Here is a 10,000-nt window from a genome sequence, read left to right on the forward strand (position 1 = left end):
GTTCCTTCTTTTATTAGGATATATTTTCCCCTTGTTTAGACATGCTTATTTTCTATTGTGGCATGGGGGGGGGGGGGGCGGTTCATAGCATACCAGAGTACTCATTGTTGCCAGGCAACTCATTGTTGCCAGGCTACTCATTGTTGCCAGGCTACTCATTGTTGCCAGGCTACTCATTGTTGCCAGATTTGGTACTCTAACAGGCTCCTGGCTGATATGCATCTCCTCTGCTTGCATATACTTTCTATTTGTTTTACGGTGGAGCAATAGATATGCTCTTTCTTGTTTTTTTTTTTTTCGTGTCACCACCAACGTAAACACTTGTTGCATCAGTAATATTATCAGAGCAAATTGTATCATCTTCATCTGATAGCACAAATGATAAGTCCTCCTTATATCATCAAATAAGCCCACGGTATCACTTATATTCGTAGGAATCCTGTAGAACTTATTTGTAGGAAAACTAGTGTTTAATACAATATATACCAAATAAACCAATTGCAAAATAACTAGATTGCTGGATGATATGGCTGTCAGGTAGATTCTGGGGTTAGAATTTGCATCCACAAAATTACAATTTTTACCTACTTGAATACTCCAGATTGCGTTCATCTTTCGTGTGATAACAGTACACACCTCAAGGCTACAGGAGAGCGGTAAAACTAAAATTTGTGATCTTCACCCAAAAATCGAGTTTCTATATACTAGACTTAAGTTAATTCCATGTAAATAGCATGACTCATTCCATATCCAAAATTTTTGCATGCTGAACGAGATTACTATCTAGAGAAAGAAGATGGAATAAAAACACCAATCTTATACATACTTATAAATCCAGCCTGTAGTAGAAAAGCTGCATAAATTAAGAACTTACTGAAGCATCACACCTACCTATATTGGCCTGAAGTAAATTGGAAAGGTAATAAAACCGTGTTTTTGTGCCTTAATTGGTAAAGTCTCTGACTAGTGATTACCAGCCGAGGGTTGGGGTCCTGCTCAAACTCATTAATTCCTTTAGAGTCTGCAACCTTAGTATCCTTGTGAGCTAAGGCTGGTGCAGGGTTTGGGGAGTATATAGCTCTACCTGCTGAGTCATCGGCAGCCAATAACTGGCCCTCCCTGGTCCTAGCTTGGGTGAAGAGGGGGCTTGGGCGTGATCATATGATATATGGCCAGTCTCTAGGGCTTCATCCTGCTTGATAGTATAGTTCAATGTCACTCTCCCTTGCCTCAGCCATTCATGGACGACCTTTAAACCGTCAATTTCCACTTTTACTGAGATGGTGTTTGGAGAAGCGCAATCTATGTGCTATGAGTTCTTTGCTATCTCTCACATCTCTCGCATGATAGCAAACTTAACAACCTTCGATACACCACCGAAAAATAACGCCCACATACCGTAATGTTCAAAACCATCTGTAATAATAATCACCTAAAGTCTTATGAAACCTGCTGTTACCTCTTTAACAAAGGATGAACTTTAAAACATATTACTATTTTTGTAGTTTCTAATGACCATCGACTGTAATTCTTTCTTATTTGATTAGTTCTTCCATGTAATCAAAATTCTTTATCTATAAGATTCCATTGAAGGAATTAATCTTACCTTAGCTTCTATGAACATCAGTTTCATAGAAACTAGGGAAAATAAAGTGATGTAGCTCTAACAAGATGAGAAGCGTAACGTACAAAATCTTCCTTGTTAATTTCAGCCAAATTCTTTTTAACTCCAAAGTAAATGATTTAATACAATTATGATTCATCTTTTTATTTATTTTTACTGCTAACTGCATTGAAATAATCTATTTACATTCTTTCACTATCTATACTAACCATCAAGGAATACTTTCTTCTCACAATGACCCTCTTCTTTTTGTTCCATTTACAAAATTGCAACACCATTCCAATAAGTTCTGTAGATTTCCATTTATCTATATTTACTAATACTGTACTAACTGAAAATAAAAACCTCTAAACATTCTAATTATTACTTCTTTCTTAGCCTGCATACTTAATCTTCATCTTATGTCCTCGACATTCTAATCTATAAATAATAATTAGCCGTTAAGGAAAAAATGTCATTGTCTGAGATTGCTTTTTGTTATAAACCAGTAACTCGTCCATTAACGATATTGAAAAACATAAAAGGCTTTGGGTGCATTTTTATATTTTCAGATATTTCTTTTACCTGAATGCTGTTCAAGCCGGTCCAGTTACAGTGAAAACAAATTATCTCCTATTCAAGTTTTTCCGGAAATTATTGTTGAAAATTATTTTTTCTCTTTCCTGATGCTAGAAACTAGTTGTAAAATTCCAAGCTGTTACCATATCTCAACCTCATAAATACATATGTAAAACTACCGCTAATTAAACAGGGGAGTGCTATTTCAAACTGATATTTGACAATTAGCCTATTTCGTATACCTTAGAAAATGCAAAATTTTTCCAGATTAACAAGCGCCCTTCGTATCAATACTGTACCGCTGTTACATTGCAAAACAATGTAGAGCAAATAACAAAAGTCTATTATTAGCAAGCAAGTCAGTGGAGAAATATTTGAGATTTGATTTTCACTACCTTCGGGAAGGTCTCTCTCTCTCTCTCTCTCTCTCTCTCTCTCTCTCTCTCTCTCTCTCTCTCTCTCTCTCTCTCTCCCTTGCGAAACGGGGTATAGAGTAAATAATACAATTCTCTTATTAGGTAGCAAGCTAGAGGACAAACATTTGAGATTTGGTCTTGACTATCTCTCTCTCTCTCTCTCTCTCTCTCTCTCTCCTCCTCTCTCTCTCTCTCTCTCTCTCTCTCTCTCTCTCTCTCCATCCATTAAACATGCGTCTGATTTTGTCCGATATGTTTTCTGGAAGTAATGTCTTCATTGCATGAAATGTCTCTTCCAGCACACCTCATTGGTCCCATAAACTATTTTAACAGCTTGTGTGGGAGACACTTCCCAGAATATCTATTTAATGAGGGAAACAGACACAAATGAAATGCAGATAACCTTCAAAAAATTTCATCAGGCTTCCAGTACATTGAATTACTTTTTTTATATGATTATTTTGTTTTAAAATATTTATGATTTTTATTTATTTATTTATTTATTTATTTATTTTCTTTTTTTATATAATCCCAGACATCATTTTACTTAATACTCTTCTTATTTATTGATGTCGAGGTGGGGTATAATTTATGAAATTCACATTGGAGGAATATTTACCGTGAATTCATCCTTTCACAATGTAAAAAAAAATAATCCTACTTGTCTATAGTTTTGAATGCTATTTTTGTTCAAATATTCGTTATAATTTCTGCCTCCTAAACACATAGAAGAATACATTACTACTTATAATCAGTATTATTCTCTTTCTCTCTCTCTCTCTCTCTCTCTCTCTCTCTCTCTCTCTCTCTCTCTCTCTCTTTCTCTCTCTCTCTCTCTTCATGGATAATCGCCTTTAGCATTACTCATATAGACATGTTTACATCTTATAACTTAAATACCTTTGGAAATGCTGTATAAGCTTTATCTTTGAGGCAATATTGTGATAAATTTTTAACTCACTTAAAAGATAGCCTTTTAAAACACGAATTTGTGTAGTAGTTTACGAAACCATTTGATTTAGGATCAAGCGTGTTTATACCCCCTAATATATATATATATATATATATATATATATATATATATATATATATATATATATATATATATATATATATATATATATATATATATATCTATATATATATATATATATATATATATATATCTATATATATATATATATATATATATATATATATATATATATATATATATATATATATATATATATATATATATATATATATATATATACATATATATATATATATATAAGAGATAGATATATACATAGATATTAAAACAAATCTAGGAGTAATAAAAATTCGTTTAATAAACAAAGAATATAAACTTGAGCAGATCAAACACTCAGAGGACTGGCACACTGATTTTGACCGTGATTGGCATGACCCGGACAACACAGTGCGACTAGTTTGTCTTCTCGTCCTTTCAGCATGTTCGACAGGACAGGCCAGTCCCGCCGAGACTAGCCGTATCCATAGCCAGTCATTTGCATATGTGAGGACTGACTAGCATGGTGACTGGGTTGACACTCATATTCTGACAAGTACAATATTATTATACGCCCACATTTCGTCCCTTGATAAGAGCGCTTTTCATAATATAATGATAAACTGATTGCATTTCACAATCGAGGCTTTATTCATTGCTATATTTGTTATGACTAGTTGGCAGGTCTTACACTTTTCTCATAAAAAGTATTTGAAATCGGTCATTACCATTCATTATGTGTTTTGACATTTTTTCATAATTCTGTCGGTAGAGTAACTTCTATTTATTTATTTTTATTTTTTGATAATCTCCGTCTGCCATATTATTCCTTTCCTAATCAAGTTTGTAATATTTTGCATTTCATTGTATTTTCTTTTAGGATTTCCCTCAATTTAATTCATCAAGTTATCATTTACTTAAATTTCATTTCCTTTTTCATGGTATATTTTGTCTTCAAAACCACACAGTATTCTGCCTTATAAATGAAATAGTATTTGGTATTCTGATAATAAAGGGGTACTGCTACAAAAGAAAAGCAATTGAATATTCTGATTGAGTAATATGAATATTCTTCATGGGGGAAAAAGAGGGTCTAATATACGGATTGATGGAGAAAGCCGGTAATTGTATTTTTGTAACCTATGTACACCTCTGCCAAATTTTCTCTCTTACTACATAAAAAAAAATCCTTTTCAAATGTCTGTAAATCAACGAGAAAAAAGTACGCCAAATTAAAAGTGTTGTAGTGCTTCAGCATGAGATAACCTCCAGAGGGATTAAACAATCCGTTGAGTATATTTCTCCCAGAAGACATTTGGACTCTTGGATTCAGAGGGTTAAACGGAGAAGGTAATCTTATAAGGACTTCGAGGGAAGTAAGTACATTAGAACCGTAGCTGACAAAGGTCTTTATAGAAGCCGATGGAGAATGCCTATCACGTTCCTTCATAATAAATCAAGAAAGATTTCATAGATTTATATTAAGTAAAAAATAGAGCAAAAAGTAGAAAAAATTGTCATTTTCAAATTTAGTTTTACCAATTGTACTTGATACCCCGTAATGTACCAAACTTGGTACGCAAGTATCAAAAACATAGCCATGTAATCCTGGGTGCCCAACTCTTTTGAACTAAGCAGGTAAGTATGTAGCTTGTGTGGACCTTCTTCACCGGACAGGCGCACTGCTCCAGTCCTGCAGAACAAACTGTAGGGCCAGTCCTATGTCTGTATGGCAGACTTTATATTTGTGTCTAACCTTCTCTCACGCACATTCATTCTTGCATGATCATACACTAAAGCAAGAACCTAAACTTTCCAACAATATCATATCAAGTTCGTTGTCTGCAACAGAATTATTAATGAATATAGCATCGATTTATTTTTTCTTCATAAATATGATGGGGATTAGATAACTTGAAGGTGGAGAAAGAATCCCGGTTCAAACTCATGATATTTACAGTTGTTACAGCCTCATTTTTTGCTATGAAATTAGCCTTAAATGTTATTACGAGTGACTTATAATTCACTAGAGAGGAAATTAAGATTTAATTAAAGTTATTGACCTTAATTCTCCATCTCATGTTTCATTACTATGGAGGAACTTTGATTATCCGCAAACGTGCCGAACGCAAAAGTATCATTGCACATCCGGTCGTTACCGGGCAACTATACGTAGCTAAAAGTACAGATACTTGCTCGTGTACAGAGTATAAAAAAAGGAAAGAATTTCTTATTGAAGAAGGGAGCAGTCTTGCTGTTCGAGCCTTTGAGGATCGCGCAAACCTTTTTCTTCGAAGGTCTTCTTTGTAAAAGTAATGAAAACCCCATTTCTCCAACATTTATATTTCATAAAGAATAGTATCCCTCATTAACCGGAATTTTATTCCTATAAGATATTTGAAATAAAAAAACTACATAATATTGAGATTTGGCTTTTATTCTTAAAAGCAAACCATTCATATGTGAAGTTAATTACCACAATTTCATCTAACATAGTATTTCAAATTTTTCTTGGAATAAGGGAAAATTATGTTTATAATCTTTTCGAAGTAAAGCTTAAGAAAAAACCAGGAGTAGGGAAAGTGGTGATATTCCAACAAATGAATAAGGACGCTGATGACATCCATACAAAAGGTACAACATTCTAACAAAGGACTTGATGGTACAGTTGCTACACCATCATCTCTACAGATATAGAGAGCCTCATGAATATCTAGGCCTATGATAATTTTAGAAAATGTATCTATGAAGCCAGTGAAAAAGAAAGCTTTTCGCTGAAGGTTTTACGATGTATCATCAAAAATACAAATTCTTTTTGGTCAAAATTGTGAACACAAAGGCCAACATGGTAGGGATAAAATATACAATATCCGCTTTTTTTTTTTTTTTACCCGGATTATTTATTCACTACATTTACTGATGGGATACTTTATATCTATTAGTGTACCATAAGTGTTTGAAACACACACGCGTACACTGTAATATTATTCCTCTCCCACCCCCGCACTGATAAAAGAACTTTTTAAGCTTGCCTTTTCATGCATTTGTTGGTTTAAATTTTTGTGACATTCTTGCTCGGAACTGCTTGTTTATAAACTTGTTATCTATTGGCTAAAATTAGCTGCACTCATCTCTCCTCACTGTAATATCCTTAGAGCAACGTTCGCACAATTGAAATACCGTTACAGTGTACGAGTTTGTTTGAAATACGTACAGTACATTAGGTAGTAACAAGAGTTCCATTATCTTCATAAGGAATTTTATACATGCCAAAATATAGTAGCTTGTAAATTGTGAATCTAGAAACAACAACAGTACAAGAATTATGGAATTATGTTGACTTACAGCAATCAAATAATCATTATTTTCTTTCAGAATATTTCTCAAAGAAAATCAAGTACTTATCGTAGGCAATTGTTAAAACTAACTTATAAGATCTTCGTTGATTACTAAAGTAAAACGGTGTCGAAAGTAACGTGATCGAATCTAGACTCACATATTACAATGACTTTACATATATATATATATATATATATATATATATATATATATATATATATATATATATATATATATATATATATATATATATATGTGTGTGTGTGTGTGTGTGTGTATGTATATATATATATATATATATATATATATATATATATATATATATATATATATATATATATATATATATATGTGTGTGTGTGTGTGTGTGTATGTATATATATATATATATATATATATATATATATATATATATATATATATATATATATATATATATATATATATATATATATATATGTGTGTGTGTGTGTGTGTGTGTGTGTATGTGTGTATGTATATATATATATATATATATATATATATATATATATATATATATATATATATATATATATATATATGTGTGTGTGTGTGTGTGTGTGTGTGTGTGTATGTATGTATCTATATATATTTCATTAATTAATGCATTCCAAAGGTGACAAGAGTGTGCAAAATAATTTGACTCTGGTGCGCGTGAACTGACGGATGTTTATGCTGTATGTAGATGTTACGATCTATATAGTATAGGCTTGAGTAACTTATTATGCTCAATATTGGGTTATATCAATGTAACTATCATTTTTATCATGACTATGATTGGCTACAGTCCTGGACTGAGGTGCCTATATTCCTAATCGTACTTTCTCCTAACAAGATATTTTCCAAAGCTAATTTTGTAGCCCGACAACATTTTTTTTTTTACTCAAACTTTGTGTTTCAATGTGTTTTATATGTAAACCATAACTATATATGCATTTATTCTATATGGAATTTTAAATTCTTAATATCATCCATACCTTCCATTCATGGAAGAAATTTTTAGCCACTAAAACTTATCATGAAAGGATGTGTGATGCTATACGCAACATGTCTTTATTATCAAATAATAAAAAAAATTGTTAAACCATTGCAATTATCTGATGGTTGTGTGACTCACTAGGCAAGGCAACTTTTGCAATAAAAAAATTTCTTTGCATCTTGAATTCATCATATTCATAAATCTAAATGCGCACAGGATATGTTTGTTTTAGTAATATATATCTAATAATGAATATGGGTTAGGTCATAAAGTGTAAAATGAAAAGTTTTAATGTACAATGTTGGGAACAACAAAGATTAGCTTTTATTATCTCTGCGGGAAATTTCATCATTTGGAAAGGCGTATACTGTTGTGAAGTGACATTTAATAACTGGTGAAGATAATTGGGAATAACGGGTATAAAACTTCTTTATCATTTTAACAATTAGTCAAAATACACAAAAACTAAATAATAAAAAATTCTAAAACAAATGTTTGACAATAAAAGCGTTTAATTCTTATAAGTGGAGCATTTCACGCTCAGATTTCCATGGTTTTATTAAAGTCAAGCAGTGGCAGGTAATTTGTCAAGGAAAGAATGCAGGATGTCATTCGAAGATATTTTTACTATTTGTTTCTTTATTTTCATTGCTTTAGCTTCTCATTAACTTCATTTATGTACAAGTTTCACGTGCATAATTATTTTTCTCTCATATACAGTATACACGTATACATACACCAACACACTTACACACAACGACAGACACACACACTTAGACACACACACACACACACACACACACACACATATATATATATATATATATATATATATATATATATATATATATATATATATATATATATATATATATTCTTTAGCTTAGCCCTTAAAATTACTTGCAAAACTGGGGGGATGCTCATGATATTTTGTTGATTACACCTTTGAAACCCCACATTTAAAAGGGGATAATAATGCAAAAACACCACCCCACCTAGCCTAACCTAGGACCCGTTACCTTCGGGGAAAAGGCTACTCCTTTGTTAACCCCCTTAGTCCACCTGGCTTCACTTCTGGCAAGGTAACACTAAATCCTTTTTCTTATACCATATAACTAGCTTCATATTATAGTATTTCTAATCAAGATAAAAAACAACTTTCCCTTAAATAAAATCGATTTGAAAATTAATAAAGGTAACGCCTGTCCCATTGCACCACATCCTCCCCCAACCCCCAGGAAAATACAAAGAAGTATCATTTGTTTTCATTCAAAAGTGTAGTAATGAAAATGTCAAATGTTTCTTCCCTAATATCATATTTTCTAGCCCACTTCTTTATGTCTTCTTAGAAGGTCAGAAATATAGACTGAATTTTCGTGTATAAAAAATTCAAAATAAGGTATTGAGTTAGTGTACATTTTACTTCATCATAGCAAAAACAGAATAAAAAATTTTCTGATAATCAATCTTTGGTGTCTATATATCTAATTACTTTGTTCATCCATATGTCAGAACATTCTTTTCCAAAACGGATATAGACACAAAACGTTACCGTGAGTGATAGCGTGTAGCTTTCACGATGATTGCAAAATTCACTAAGCCATTATTGCACGCATCACCCCCGTGCAAATTCGGTTGCTGGATTACAGTTCTGTTGAATGAAACAAGATTTAAATATTCATTCGTTCTCCTGAACCGGTATGGGACCCATGTGGCCTCCCTCATCAGTTTTCTTCTTTCTGAACATTGCTTCATTCATTCTTTTATCACAGGATTCGTTCTGGTGATGCCGACGTAAAGTCGAGGATATATCAAATGATAATTCTTCCTTCCAAAGGGTGAGGCTGATTAATATTCATAACCCGAGATTGTTAGACATTTGAAAAGTGGAACTGAGACAAATCGCTGAATATAAAGTTGAATGCAAAGCAGTATCCACAATGACTTCTTCATTGAAAGATGTTATGGAGAATTGTGGTTACTTTTCAATAATCGGCTTTTTTCAATGTATCTCCCCACTTTTTCTATGTACACACACACACACACACACT

The sequence above is a fragment of the Palaemon carinicauda genome, chromosome 4, assembly GCF_036898095.1.
Source record: "Palaemon carinicauda isolate YSFRI2023 chromosome 4, ASM3689809v2, whole genome shotgun sequence".
Taxonomy (NCBI): Eukaryota; Metazoa; Arthropoda; class Malacostraca; order Decapoda; family Palaemonidae; genus Palaemon; species Palaemon carinicauda.